Source organism: Anser anser (assembly GCF_964211835.1).
Source record: "Anser anser genome assembly, chromosome: 21".
NCBI lineage: Eukaryota > Metazoa > Chordata > Aves > Anseriformes > Anatidae > Anser > Anser anser.
Genome location: NC_139742.1, coordinates 7,065,994 through 7,078,559, shown reverse-complemented (window position 1 = coordinate 7,078,559; position 12,566 = coordinate 7,065,994). Strand labels below are relative to the sequence as shown.

The window sequence follows — 12,566 nt, the reverse complement described above, 5'->3', positions numbered from 1 at the left end:
CAACTTCTGCTCCTCTTTGGGCCCAGACCTACCCGGGCTGGGTCTGCTTTGGCACACAGATCGCAAAGCCCCACAGTTCCTTCTCCTTCTGGAAGGGCTTCTTCAAGGCTGCTCTCCTGCGACCCCATTTCCAGCGGCACTTGGGTAGGAAGGAGATGCTTCAGGTCTGTGCAGCTCGCTGGGAGCTGGGGGAATGTCGCTGTCCTCCAGAATGGCTTGGGGGGAGGGCCAGAAAAAGAAGCAAAAAAGAAAAGCTACCCTAGAAACAAAACAAAAGCAGTGGGTGCTTGTGGATAGTCAGGGCAGATACACAAGTCCCATTCTACCAAAGGAGGTCAAGCACTGGAAAATCCTTCTGGGCTGAGCTGCAGCAAGGCTTGAAATGGACTTGGAGGGGACTCTGATTTCTCCCCAGTTCTCTGGGGTGCCTGGAGCCTAAAGCTGCCCCAGAACAGGCAACACCTCTGCTTTAAATGCTTGCACAGACGCAAGGAGCTAGGAAAAAGCAGCAGAAGCACAGGGTCTGCGTGTTGCCCTCTGAGCCCCAGCACCCACTGGACCAGGCTGGCCTCTGCTCCCCTTTCTGCTGTCCCCAGCAGAGGTGCAGCAGTTGACCAGCACAGCTTTTTGGAGACCCTTTGGGTCAGGGCAGCCAGGGCGAGCCGGCACCTAACCCTGCAACGTCAGCTCAGAGCTCTAGCCCTGACGGCAGCAACAAGGAGTGGAAAAATACAGAAAGGATCTCAGCAGAGCTCCCGTTAAAGGGGCTCAGGCCACGCTTTGGACCCGATCTTCCACCTTTGGTCCCTTGTCATGACAGCTGCAGCGTATCCACACACAAGGAGCAGATCCAAGCTGCAAACTTTGGGGAGGGGGGAGAAAAAAAAAAGGAAGAGAAAAAAGGAGAGAGGGAGCGAGCAAGCGAGAGAGAGAGAGAGAGAGTGTCTGACTACAGCCCTAAGGGCTGTCACAACAGATAAAACCTCAGCCAGGCTTCGCAGTTTGAGCTCCTGCACGCTAATGCACAGCAGAGCTAAAAATACCGACGTGTGGAAAAGCAGAGGCTGCTGCTGCTGCGTTTGGAGCTGCTCGCAGGCTCCAGCTTCCCAGCCAGCCAGCTGCGTGCCCACAGAGGGGGAACACAACCCCGGGCAGGGGCAGGGGCACCTGGGGGTGTCCCCAGCAAGGCCGTGGGGCTGGTTGCGCCCAGCCGAGCCGTCTCACGGAAAGGGCTGGGTTTGTGCTGATGTGGAGCAAAATATCTGGGCCAGGCACTTCTGCTTTGCAGGCGAGGAGGAGCCTTGGGGAGAAGGCTTGATGTGCTGAGACAGGGAAGGACAGAGCCCGGGATGGGGATGATGCAGGGAGGCTTTGCAGGGTGGCAGAGGGGCAGGACGAAGCCAGGGCCCCGTCCCCCGGGCTGGGAAGGAAGCGGTCCCAAAGTCAGCCTCGTGCGATGTGGCAGCGAGCTCCTGGCTGTGTCGCAAGCCTAGCCCCTGATTTATCTGCTGTCTTCTCTCCCGCAATCATTACCCTATCTGAGGCCCGGGAACGGGAACACACTTCACCATACACTTAAATTCGAGCACGCACTTCAGGTCTATTCTCTTCAATGGAACAGAAGGACACGCTTAAGGGCTAGCACATGACGAGCTGCTTTCAGCAGAGGTCAGTTCTCCGAGCCAGGGCCTCCAGGGGCCTCCTCATCCCAAACCCGGGGAGGAAACCCGGGTGCTGTGGGGCTGCTACATCCCCGGCCATAAATTCAGACAAAACTCACCGCTCCTGGGGCTGATTGCCCTCTAAAAGGCTGATGTCCTGCTCCCTGCGGCAGGTTTGGGCTGACCCCAGCATCCAAAATCACAGCCCTGCAGCGTGGGAGGCACAGCAGCAGCTGGGAGCCGGCCGAGCTCCACTAAAAGCACCCAGCTTGTAGGGGATCAGGATGCTTTTAGGAGCCATCTCAGTGCTGAAGGCTGCGGTGGTCTCCCTCAGCTCAGGGACAGACATCTCTCACGTGCTGTGCTCCTGCCCCATCCCACAAGCAGCTCAGGGGCACTTGGCCCCAAGACCCAGAGCCCAAACTCGACCCAGAGGCACTGAAGGCAGAGCCTCCGAACCCCCACCCGACCACAACCACCACAGGCTCACCTTCCCCAGCCAGCACCCCCGTTTCAGCCCTGCTTTGTGCCTTCTGCAACGGCGCTGACCCCCCGCTGAGTTCGCAGGGCGACTACCCCACGCTTCACCCAATTTCTTTTCCACTCACAATAACATCCGCAACACAAAGTCCCCACAGGTTCGCTTCAAGCTGCACTATCAGCACATTCAGCACTTTCACCATGCTCAGGACGCTGTCCCCTACAAGAGGCCAATTTATCTTTACCCCCAGAGGCCGTGCTCCCCTCCAGGCGGCGGCCAGGCCAGCGCGGCCCCCCCATGCCATGCCATGTCCCTGTCCAGGCAAGCAGGGACAGCCCCAGCCCCGCAGCACCAGCTCCCCGGGTCCCTCTGAGCCCAAACAGGGGATTTTCACCAGAGCAGAGCCGGCCAACTAGCAAGGCAGCTCCCGAATAACAACCACTACTCAGATTAATTAATTGATGCTTCCACAGTGCATTGAGGGATTAAAAGAGGGAGAAGGGCAAAGGACGGGGCAAAATAACACCAGGAGAAGTGCTACATAAGCTCAGAGTATAAACAGCATGCGGGAAGAGAGGAGCGGGTTTTGTAGTAACTGCAGCATCAGCATTTAGGGTTACCCCAGGAGGGGCTGGTGGCAGCTGGGCCTGCCTTGCATTGGGGTCCTCTTTGAGCCCAGCACAGCCCATCCCTGCTGAGCATCAGGCACTTAAACACCAAAAAAAAAAAGAAATCAAAATTTAGGCTACTTTAAACAAGAAAAAAATAATAAAAATCAAGCAGATACTCTCCAGCCAGCCCAGCCCCACACTTCCAGCATTTTAAGGACTCTTCCAGCCCTCTTTTTTTTGCTGCACACAAGCTTATTCGTATTATAGCTACACTAGATACATAAACCCTACACATCACCATCCTGTTATAACCCAGTGTTGGCAAATATCACAGCAATATCACAGGGTGGTGCGAAGCCTTTTGACTTTCACAAAGCCCAGCTCCCACAGTCATGAAGTTAAGGAAGAAAAAAAATCCAGAGCCCACAACTCTTCTTTCATTAAGGAAAGAAGAAATTCACAGCCCTTATGGTTAGAAGCAAGAAGATGAGAATATGAGTCCTGAAAACATGGCTCCTAACCACACAAAGCAGAAAGCACATGGAAATCAAGGTTTTTCACACAAGCCTTAAAGCAGCTGATGTTACAATTACACCTTATTTGCTTACATTTGAGGAGATGAAGAGGATGGCTCCAACAGGACAGCATTCACAGCCAGGACTGCTCCTTCAAGGGCATGGACGCTCACACAGAAGCCTAAGCAGGATCTGATCCCACCTAACAAGCAGCCCTATAGCCCACCCACCCACCAGACCCCTTGGTCAAGGAAAAAACTTGGTGTGCACCTACCCACGGCTCCCAAAAAGCAGCCCCAGCTCCCTACCTCTCTGATGCTGAAGACCTTAGGCAGCTCTCAGCACTTCTGCCAAACCACCCCACAGCTTCATCACCAACCTTTTAACCTAGAACCAACCCTTCAGAGGCTGTGCTTCCCCAGCTGCGGTCACTCATGAAGGTCTCACTTAATTAACACTAATTAAAGGGATGGCTCAGCCAGCGGGGAAAGGGTCAGGGGGCTCTCACCTGGAGTGCTCGGAGCTGTCTGTACCAGAACCTGCATGCAGCTCCCCACTTCTGGGGGGCTGATGCCCTGAGTGACCCCATGAGGCTGTACTCCTTCCTTACTACGTCCTTGCTCCCTCCTTACTCCCACCCCTACTAGGACTGCAAGATCCATGGGGCAAGGAGCATCTTACGTACCAGCCCAGCACTCAGCCCTGCCTGCGCCCCCTCCAGCAAACCCAAGCAGCTCAGCTGGCTCCTAACCAATATTGCCCGACCCATCACCGTGCCCTCGTCGGTGTTCCCAGCAGTGTCCCAGAAATAGAGGGGCTTTGGGCTTCCACACCTCACCGCGGTGCCTCCATCGGGGTCATGCGCCAGCACACAGAGCTCACCCTACAGGCTTTGGGGCAGGTCAGCCGGCCCCACCTGCTGCCTCCATGCCCCATCCCCAACGTTTTTTGGGGGAAAACCCAAAGCCATTCAGAGCTGCAGGCAGTCATCGGGGCAAAAAAAAACCAAGGTGTTTGGGCAACGCGCAATGTCCCAGAGCCTGTCCTGGCTCCAAACTCCTAAGGATGCTCCCGACCTGGCGGGCGCTGCCCCGCTCCTGCCACGAGGTCTCTCCGCCAGCTCCCGCCTCTTGAAATTCTGCACACTAATAAAATCCTCGCTCATTTACATCCGAGATGGGGAGTGAGTGGCAGCTGTTGCTATAGAAACCCTCTCCCGAGCCCTGGCTCCCGGCTGCAGTTCCGGGAGGACACGTTCGAAGCCAGGTCCCCCGGCCCCGGTGGCACGGGACATCCCTCGGTGCCCGGCCCCACGCGGGCTGACCCCAAATCTGCTGCCCCTGGTCCTGCTAAAGAAGGGAGAGGGGTGCACGGGTGTCCCTGTCCTCCTCTGCCCTCCATCTCCGAAGCTCCCTGCCACCGCCCGTCCCCAAAAAGCATTTAATCACCAGCTCCTGGAGGCGGGGGTCTGCATGCGAAGCCCCTCTCTGGTAAGGAGAAAGCAAAGCGCGAAGGCTAACAAGGCAGAAAGGCTCGCTGAGCCTCCAGGCTTTGGGGAAACGCTGTCAAACCTGAGCCGAGGAGCTCACCAACAGGAGGGAAATGTGCTTACCATGTAATGTGGCTGTTTTGTGTGGTTTTTTTTGTTTTTTTTTTTTTGGAAGTTGGGCTGATGATTATTCAGCACACGACCCATGGCGGGGTTAATGCTCTGGATTGATAACAGACCTTACACAAGACCTTCCTTTGGCTCTGCCCGGGCTGAGCCCTGGTTTGTAGCAGCTCAGCTTCCAGCGTGAACCTGGGCCGGCCACCGGGGACTCCCCACTCCCTGACAGCATTGGCACGGAGACATCACCTCTCCAAGGTGAAGCGCCTAGGAGTGAGCTTCTTGAGACGAAAAGCAAGCAGAGGACACCATAACCACCAGCCACCAGTGCGAGGGAGAGGGAAAAAAAATCCTCCTCTTTCAGTAAAGCAAACAGCAGAGGCACACTGAGCCTCACCCCCAGCTGCACCGCCACTGGTGCTGTGCCCTGACCCGTGCTGGTGGTGCCTGGATGCAGCCCTGCTCATGGCAGCGCATGGGAGGGTCAGTGAGGTTCCCGGGGCCAGATCCTGCTCTCGTTTACAGCCAGAGAAAACAGGAGGGAATCAGTTTTTGAGCTGGCACATCAGCTGGTGCGTCAAGGAGTGACAAGTGCATGCGTCCTGGACACATGCTGGTGGGGAGAATGCCCTTCCTCTCCTGTGGACGTGTTCCTTGGGTCTTTCCCAGGGCAGGATCCAGCCCACAGCACTCCTGGACCAACCTCCCCCTTCCCTTGGACAAGATATCAAGGCTGCATGGAGTTCACACTGCAGGGACATCTCCCTGGTCTCCTGCAGATGTGCCGTGCCACGGGGGCACCGCGAGTCCGGGATGGACTCGTCCCTGTCCCCAGCAAAAGCTCCCCCTGGCATGCCTCGGGAGCTATTTCTTCCTCCCTGCAGACCTCAGCCGCCTGCTCCACCGCACAGGGAAAAACTGACTCAGAGCTTCCCAAGATAAGGAGACCACATCTGCAGCCCAGCTCCCCAGGAATGCAATCAAAATAGCGACCGGCAGGCGAGGCGAGGGAAGGAGGGGGCAGCATTTTTCGCTGCTGACTCCGGCCCCCTGATGGACTGTTGCTATGGAAAGGCAGCGAGCAGACCCAGCTGGGGTCCTGCTGAAGGATTTTCCCTGCTTGGCCTGAGGCTAGGGCAAGGGGAAGGAGGGGGGGAGCACTGCGCAAGGGCTTGCATCTGGCTGCGAGCGGGCTCCCCCGTAACCAGGTGCAGAGCTCACCTCCCACTTGGCTGGAGCATCCGGAGAGGTTTTGCATCCAGCACCAGGCTCAGGTGCTGCTCGGCACTGTTTGAAGCCTGGTGCAGGAGCTCAGCTAATAAACCCAGCTCCTAATTAATGACAGAGGTGGCAGGGAAGGGACGGAGAGATGGTAACCTAAGCCTGGCCCGTCCTCCTCCGAGACTGTAAGCCTCCGGGGCACCCATCCAGCTCCTCTCCCCTTCAGCCTGTTTCCAGTCCCTCGTTTTGGCATGAAGAAATAGGACAGTGATTTCTCTCCTGTGGGGAGAAACAATACAGAAGCTAAAGCAGACCCCTTCCAGGCTGCAGGAGCAGGCTGACATTCGGGGGAAGATTTGCACAACTTTCTCATTGTTAAAAAAACCCACTCGGTGACAGCATCGGGCCGGGACCCGCACAGCAGGAGACCCTCAGCTCCCTCAGCAGCCCCTTCCCGTGTCAGCTGCCACCTGGGGGGGCCGGGATTCATAGGAGAACCCACAAGGACTCGTGTGGGGCTCCTCTGAAACCTCCCTGCTGCTGCGCACCAACAGCACGAGGAGGTATTGTGCCTCCTGCCAGCCTCTCGCCCGGCTCCCACCGCGCCATTTCTGCAGTTAAAGCCCCTTGCAGCCAACAGCAGCCTGAGGATGAGCACCGAGCTGTGGTCCTGCACTTACACCACCCCAGCTGCGGAGCTGAGGTCGAGGCTCTGTGCCTGGCTGCAGGCACTCGCCCCTGCTGGAACCCTGCTGGTGCCCCCCAGGCAGCATCCACCCCGTGGGGAACCTGCAGGGGGGCTGCAGGTGGAGACGTGCTGGTGGGGGGGGTTCACGGCAGCACGCAGAGACCCCAGGGGAAGCAGCACGAGAGGTGACCACGGTGCAGGTGTTGTAACACCAAGAGCTGCCTTCCCTGTGGCCATGGCCACCTCCCCGGTCTGCGTCTCCCCGGGGAACTGCGCGGCCACGTCTTGCTCCGTGCGCTGAGCTGAGCAGGGGGCGGCCGGAGCTCGGGGCTGCCTCCTTCCACCAGTGCCTGGCACCAGTCACCGCGGGATCTGCTGCCAGCAGCAGGCACCCAGAGGAGCCGTCACCCCTCCCGCTGCCTCGCTGGGAGCTGGCAGGAGGGGACAGACAGCTGCTTTTCCATAATCATTTCTCTGCCGCTGATGACAGGCTGGAGCTAATTTTCGGAAGACACCTTGGGAAGAAGAATGCGTTTCCAACAGCCGAAGCAACAGGGAGAGCATCTCTTTCCAGACACCAAGGATGCACAGCAAAATAAAATGTCACTTCTCGTTAACCCTTGCAGGCTTTGAAAACCCATCCCATGCCCAGGTGGGGAAAGGAGAGCTAGAGAAGGTGAAAGGAGGGGAGGGGAAACGCCACCTGCTTATTGATCTGCCCGTATGAAAAAGGTTTTTCCTCCGGTTCCCGAGCTGGAGACAGGAACCTATTGGATAAAACCCGTAGCTCTCCCGCTGCCCTGCTTTCAGCCTCTCCAGGCTGCTGGTTAATTAGATGAGCGGGAGCAGAAAGGCAGCTGGGCGGCCAGGAGGGGCCCGCTCTCTGCGCCCACGGATGCCGGCCACGGGGCCGTGCCGCCCGGGCGCCCGCGCGTCTCCTCCGTGCAGACGGCCGAGGACCAACCCAGGCACCATCGTGCGGAGCCCTGGGCTCCCTCCCAGGACCCAGTTGCCCAACACCACGCAGCCATTAACCCCTTCCCTCCGGATTTCAGCTGGTTTCTTGCTGGAGCAGCTCCTCTCGCACCAGCCCCGGGGTCAGCTCAGCCTGGCCCTGAGCGCGGGGCCGCCGGGAGCCAAGGGGGCTGGAGAGCAGAGCAGAGCATTTTTCCCGCCTGCATCCTATCTGGGGGAAATTACAACAAAGTTGTGAAGGATTTGCAGTTATTTTCGCCCTCCTTTTCCCAGATTAACACATGGATCCGCTTTCTGTTCTGCAGTCAGAGCGCATTGCGTTGTCTCTGTCGCAACCTTGCCGTCCCGCATCCCCGGGCTTCCCAGCGCCCCACCGATGGGTATGGGATGTGAACCGGAGCTCGCTTTAATTAGCGCGTGCTTCTTAATTGGGCTGAGAGCTTCCCAGCAAGTCAACTAGTATTTCGTCTTCATTTTTCAGACCTGGGAGAGAGAAGGCTGCGGGAGGAGCAAGGGACGTGACCAAGGGGCAGCAAGAAGCTGGTGGGTTATTGGAGAGACACGAGGAGTTCCCCTGTCCCCATTGCCTCCCCCGACCCCAGCAGTGACACTGCCTGGTGACAGCTCACCAGAGCACTCTGTTTGCAGGGAATAATGGAAGATCCCAGGTTAGCCACTTGCATAAGCCAGCCTCTCTCCCTTGCTATCAGCAGAGCGACACAGATTCGAGGAAATTGGGTTAGCTCCACGTTTGTATCAGGACGTAACACTCACCGGTTAAACAAAGTTCCCCTGACTGTCACCAAATTACACCAGGGGAAGGATCCTGCCCAGACGGGGCTTTATGTCAAGGCTTTTTGCCATGAAGAAGTCGACATTTGCATGCAGCTACCCCCCGGCGGAATGAAAAACTCCCTCAGCTCTTCTCCACACCGACTCCGGGGGATGGCAGCATGCAAGGAGGTCTCAGGGACGAGCGTGGCACCGGCGGCCAACTCCAGCCCGTGGACAGGCACCTGCGGGCTGCTCCCGAGGCGCTGTGCATGTGCGGCACGGCCCAGGTGGTGCTCCCTTCAAAGGAGATGTTCAAAAGAGAGAAGGGAGCTGGGCACCCAGCTCCTGTTGGATTTAATTCCTCCTCGCTTGCTTTAAACCTGCAGCCTCGGAGCTGCCCGCCCTCGCAGAGCACCGCGCGGGATCTGCTCCGCACGGAGCGATCAATGCCGGAGAGGGAGAAGTGCGCGCGTGCTCGTACCCACCTTGCACGCCTCACTCTGCACGAGGCAAGCACAGGCACACGGACCCCAGCCAAAAGCTGAGCCCTGGCAATAACAACACCCCGAGCATCCCCAGGCAGCTCCGTGCAAGCATGCACAGCACCAAGGCACTGCGGGGAGGTTTTTCTCCCAAGCAATCCTGCCCGACCCCAGCCCTGCAGGCGTACGAAAAGCCCCAGCTAGGGAGAGAGGGGGTAATTGTATGCCGGGGGAGCAGCTGATTCAAACCCGTGCTGACCCCAGGCTGAAGAGTTCTCCTGATCGATCACGGAGATGCTCTTTCATTTTCCTCGGGCGTTTCGCTGACGGATGGAAAAATCAATGCCCCACCGAGGAGTCTGGAGGGGGTGGAGCAAGGGGAAGAGAGGGAAAGAAAAGGGAACGAGGGAGCGGAAGGGAGGCGAAGGGAGAGGGGAGTGTGCCGGGGGAGGCTGGAGGTCCCCATGGGGTGGTGAGAAGGAGGGTGGGCTGGTGGCACCTACAGCCACCCCCTGCCCCTGTGGTTTGGGGGTCTCCTTGCTGCAAGAGGATCAAGGCAGAGCAGGGCTACTGCTGCCTGCACGCTGTGGTGCTGGGGCATTACCACCCCAAGCCCCCAAGGACTGGTGCCTCCCCACGCCCAGCACTGCTCCTGCAGCCCCGATGGAAGCCCCAAATCCACACCTTGGGGTCCCCCCGCAGAGCCACTGCTGCTGTCCATGGAAACACCTCCCCATTTCAGACGTCCCTGGTACCCACGGCCAGATCTGGGGGAAGAAGCCCACAAGGCCCACAAGAATTTTCCCCCTTAGCTCGTTTCTCATGAGTATTGCTGTGCTGAGCTCCCCCAGCTCGGGCTCCCTGCGTACGCACAGCCCAAACAGCACCTCGGGGTCCCATCCTGCCCACGGGGGTGCCCAGGCAGGGCTCCCCAGCGCCTCCGTCCTCGTGGGCTCTGCCTCTCCAGCACCTTGCCAGTCCTGCTGAGCCGAGATGCTGGCAAGCGGGACTTCATCCCTTCGGGGGCTAAATCTTTGCTAAAGAGCAAGCTAAGCCCCACGTGAGTCATTCGGCTCCTCGGCTCTGACTGCTGTGGTTTTCAGAGGGATGGCCGAGCCTCTCTGTTAAGCTCTGTGCCTGCTGACAGCAGCCGCTGGAAAAGACACCTCCAAACCTCCCCTCGGGTCGGGGAAAAGCCAGGCCCACGCTGCTGGACACAGATGAAGCAGCGGCTTGACTCGAGCTGTTGGGGCTTTCCAGTGTTTTCTCCCCCACGTCCTATTAATAATTAACCGAGCTGCAACGAGACCGGCTCTTAAGAAGCTTCACTGCCACGGGCTGGATTTCAGCCCCTCTTCCAGAAGCAAAGGTTTATCTGTAACCACTGGAAACCGGGAAGGCTGCGGTCTTGGCTGGGGATGCCAGCCTCACGGGAAGCCGTCTGTGTCCCCCCCAGAGTGAGCCAAACCGACCCATCGCGCTGCTGGAGCCATCGGCTCCTTCCCCACATCCCATCCTCAGCTGGAGACGGCTCACGGTGCCACTTGAAAATCACCACCCTCTCTCTTCTCCTCCAGGCTGAGCAGGGCACGAGGTCTCTGGACAGGAGGACAGGCGAATGCTCACCCTCGAGATGGGCTTTGGAGGTTAAAAGGCAGAGCGCAGCGGTCGGTGTGACCTCTGCCCACGGACGGACGGCCCCTAGTGTCTGCCAAGTGGTGGGCTCGTGCCGCGGGGGCAAAACCAGGGCAGCTCCGTGTGGGTTGCCCCTTGGGGTGTTTTGCAAGCTCTCCATATGGAGAGCCAAGAGCACTGCCCTTTGTAAACCGGGGGAGCACCTTCCAGACCACCACGGCTCCCCGCTGCCCGGCCATGCTCTGAGCCCCCTGAGAAGGGAGAGCAGGGCTCGAGCCACCCCGAAACATGCGGTCTGGGTGGAGCGATCGCCACTCGAACGCCTCGCTCGGGACAAACGCAAGCAGAAACCGAGGCGCGATGGAAACCAAAGCCACGCTGGAGCCCCGGGGCTGCCAGCAGAGCCGTGCTTGCTGCGGCCGGCCCCACACGGCGCGGCGGCACCGGCCCGGCCGGTTCCGGCGGTGGCGGCGCCCCGGGAGGCAGCGCGGGCCCTGCCGGCTGCCTGCAGCAGCCCTGGCGAGGAGCAGCTTCCCCATGCACTGCTGCGTTGCCTAACCGCCCGCTCCCCGCCCTGAAATACCAGGGAAATTATTCATCCGGGAGCCAGGGACCCGAGCAGCGTCGGCAGCGCTTGGCCACGGGCGCCCCACGGGGTCCACGAGCAGCCCATTGCCCCAGAGCGCGCATCCCGCGTGCCCTGGGACCCCAGCACCACCAGCCCATCCCACGGACACACTGCAGGAGCCCCAAACACCAGCCCCAAGTGTGGGCACCGAAGCTGGCAAACCCCTTTGAACCTTCTTTTAAACACAAAGCTCTCCAGTTCTCCTCCTCCCCGTGCTGCGGAGCGGGCTCGTCCCACACTCTTTGCGCCCTCGAGCCGTTGTGCCTCCCCTCCGGTGCTGTCTGGATCCTGCAAACAGCTCCCGAGGAGCAAACCCACCCAGGCTCGAACCCATAACAGCCCTTTCCCCCCAAGCAACATCATCCCAGCCCCCCTCACCCTCCTCTCTATGGCAAAACCTCTCAAATTAGGGCTCGGAAAGGGGCGCAGGGAGGACGCAGCCATGGGGACGCCGGGGACCCGCCGCCCGACGGGAGCCCAGCGCCGTCTCCGTGCCCAGCAGCCTCCAGGGCTGATAAAGCACCTCCGAAGGCAGAGAGCAGGCAGGGCTCCGGCTCGCTGGCATCCCGGCGGGTTTACGAGGGGATTTTAGCAGCACCAGGAGCAGTCCCCGGATTAGAGCTCAGGCTTCAAAAGGAGCTGATGAGCGCGAGAGCCGAGGGCTGGAGTCACCACGGCTTAAAAGGGAAGGCTGCACATTATAAATAGCTGCCTCCCTGGCAGCACATCTGTTTCAGGCAGCGGCTCTGGAAGGCTGCGCGTGTTCTGTTTTGGCTATTTTGGGGGAAAGAGATTTGAAACTCACTCATTATTATTGTTTGCCCAAGAGATGTGAATGATGCGTGTTTCTTCTATGCCTTTTGGAAAAAAAAAAGAAAAAAAAAAAAAGGAAAGGAAACAAAACGGGATGTGTTTCAAAGCGTGCTGCAGCAGTCAGGTCCCCAGGAGCTGCAGCTCGTGCTGGGCTGCGGTACCCGCGCCCCGTGCCACCGGCTCGAGAGGTGATGGCACTGGATGTGGCAGCACCGCACCAGCCCTGGGGACGGCCACGGGAGGGGACAACGGAGCCCTCCCCCCTGCTCAGCTGGGAGCCACCGCATGGCCATGGGACAGAAACTGGGCACTGACGTGGCTCTGACCCCTGTGGGCGCTGCGGAAGATGCCAAAGCCCTGGGAGGGCAAGCTTGGCACGGCAGGGATGGGGTGGGGTGGGGATGGGATGGGGTTGGGGATGGGATTGGGGTGGGGTGGGGATGGGATTGGGGTGGGATTGGGGTGGGGACAGG

The 12,566-nt window shown here is 59.1% G+C and overlaps 1 long non-coding RNA gene across 1 annotated transcript in view; it reads right to left on the bottom strand.

The window, feature by feature from the left end:
- The window catches only part of LOC310884761, a 41,646-nt gene extending 35,554 nt beyond the window's left edge, over positions 1-6,092 (bottom strand). The window contains exon 1 of the long non-coding RNA XR_014574382.1: positions 3,577-6,092. This is a non-coding gene — a long non-coding RNA (uncharacterized lncRNA). The remainder of the gene's footprint in view (positions 1-3,576) is intronic.
- Positions 6,093-12,566: the final 6,474 nt, after the last annotated feature.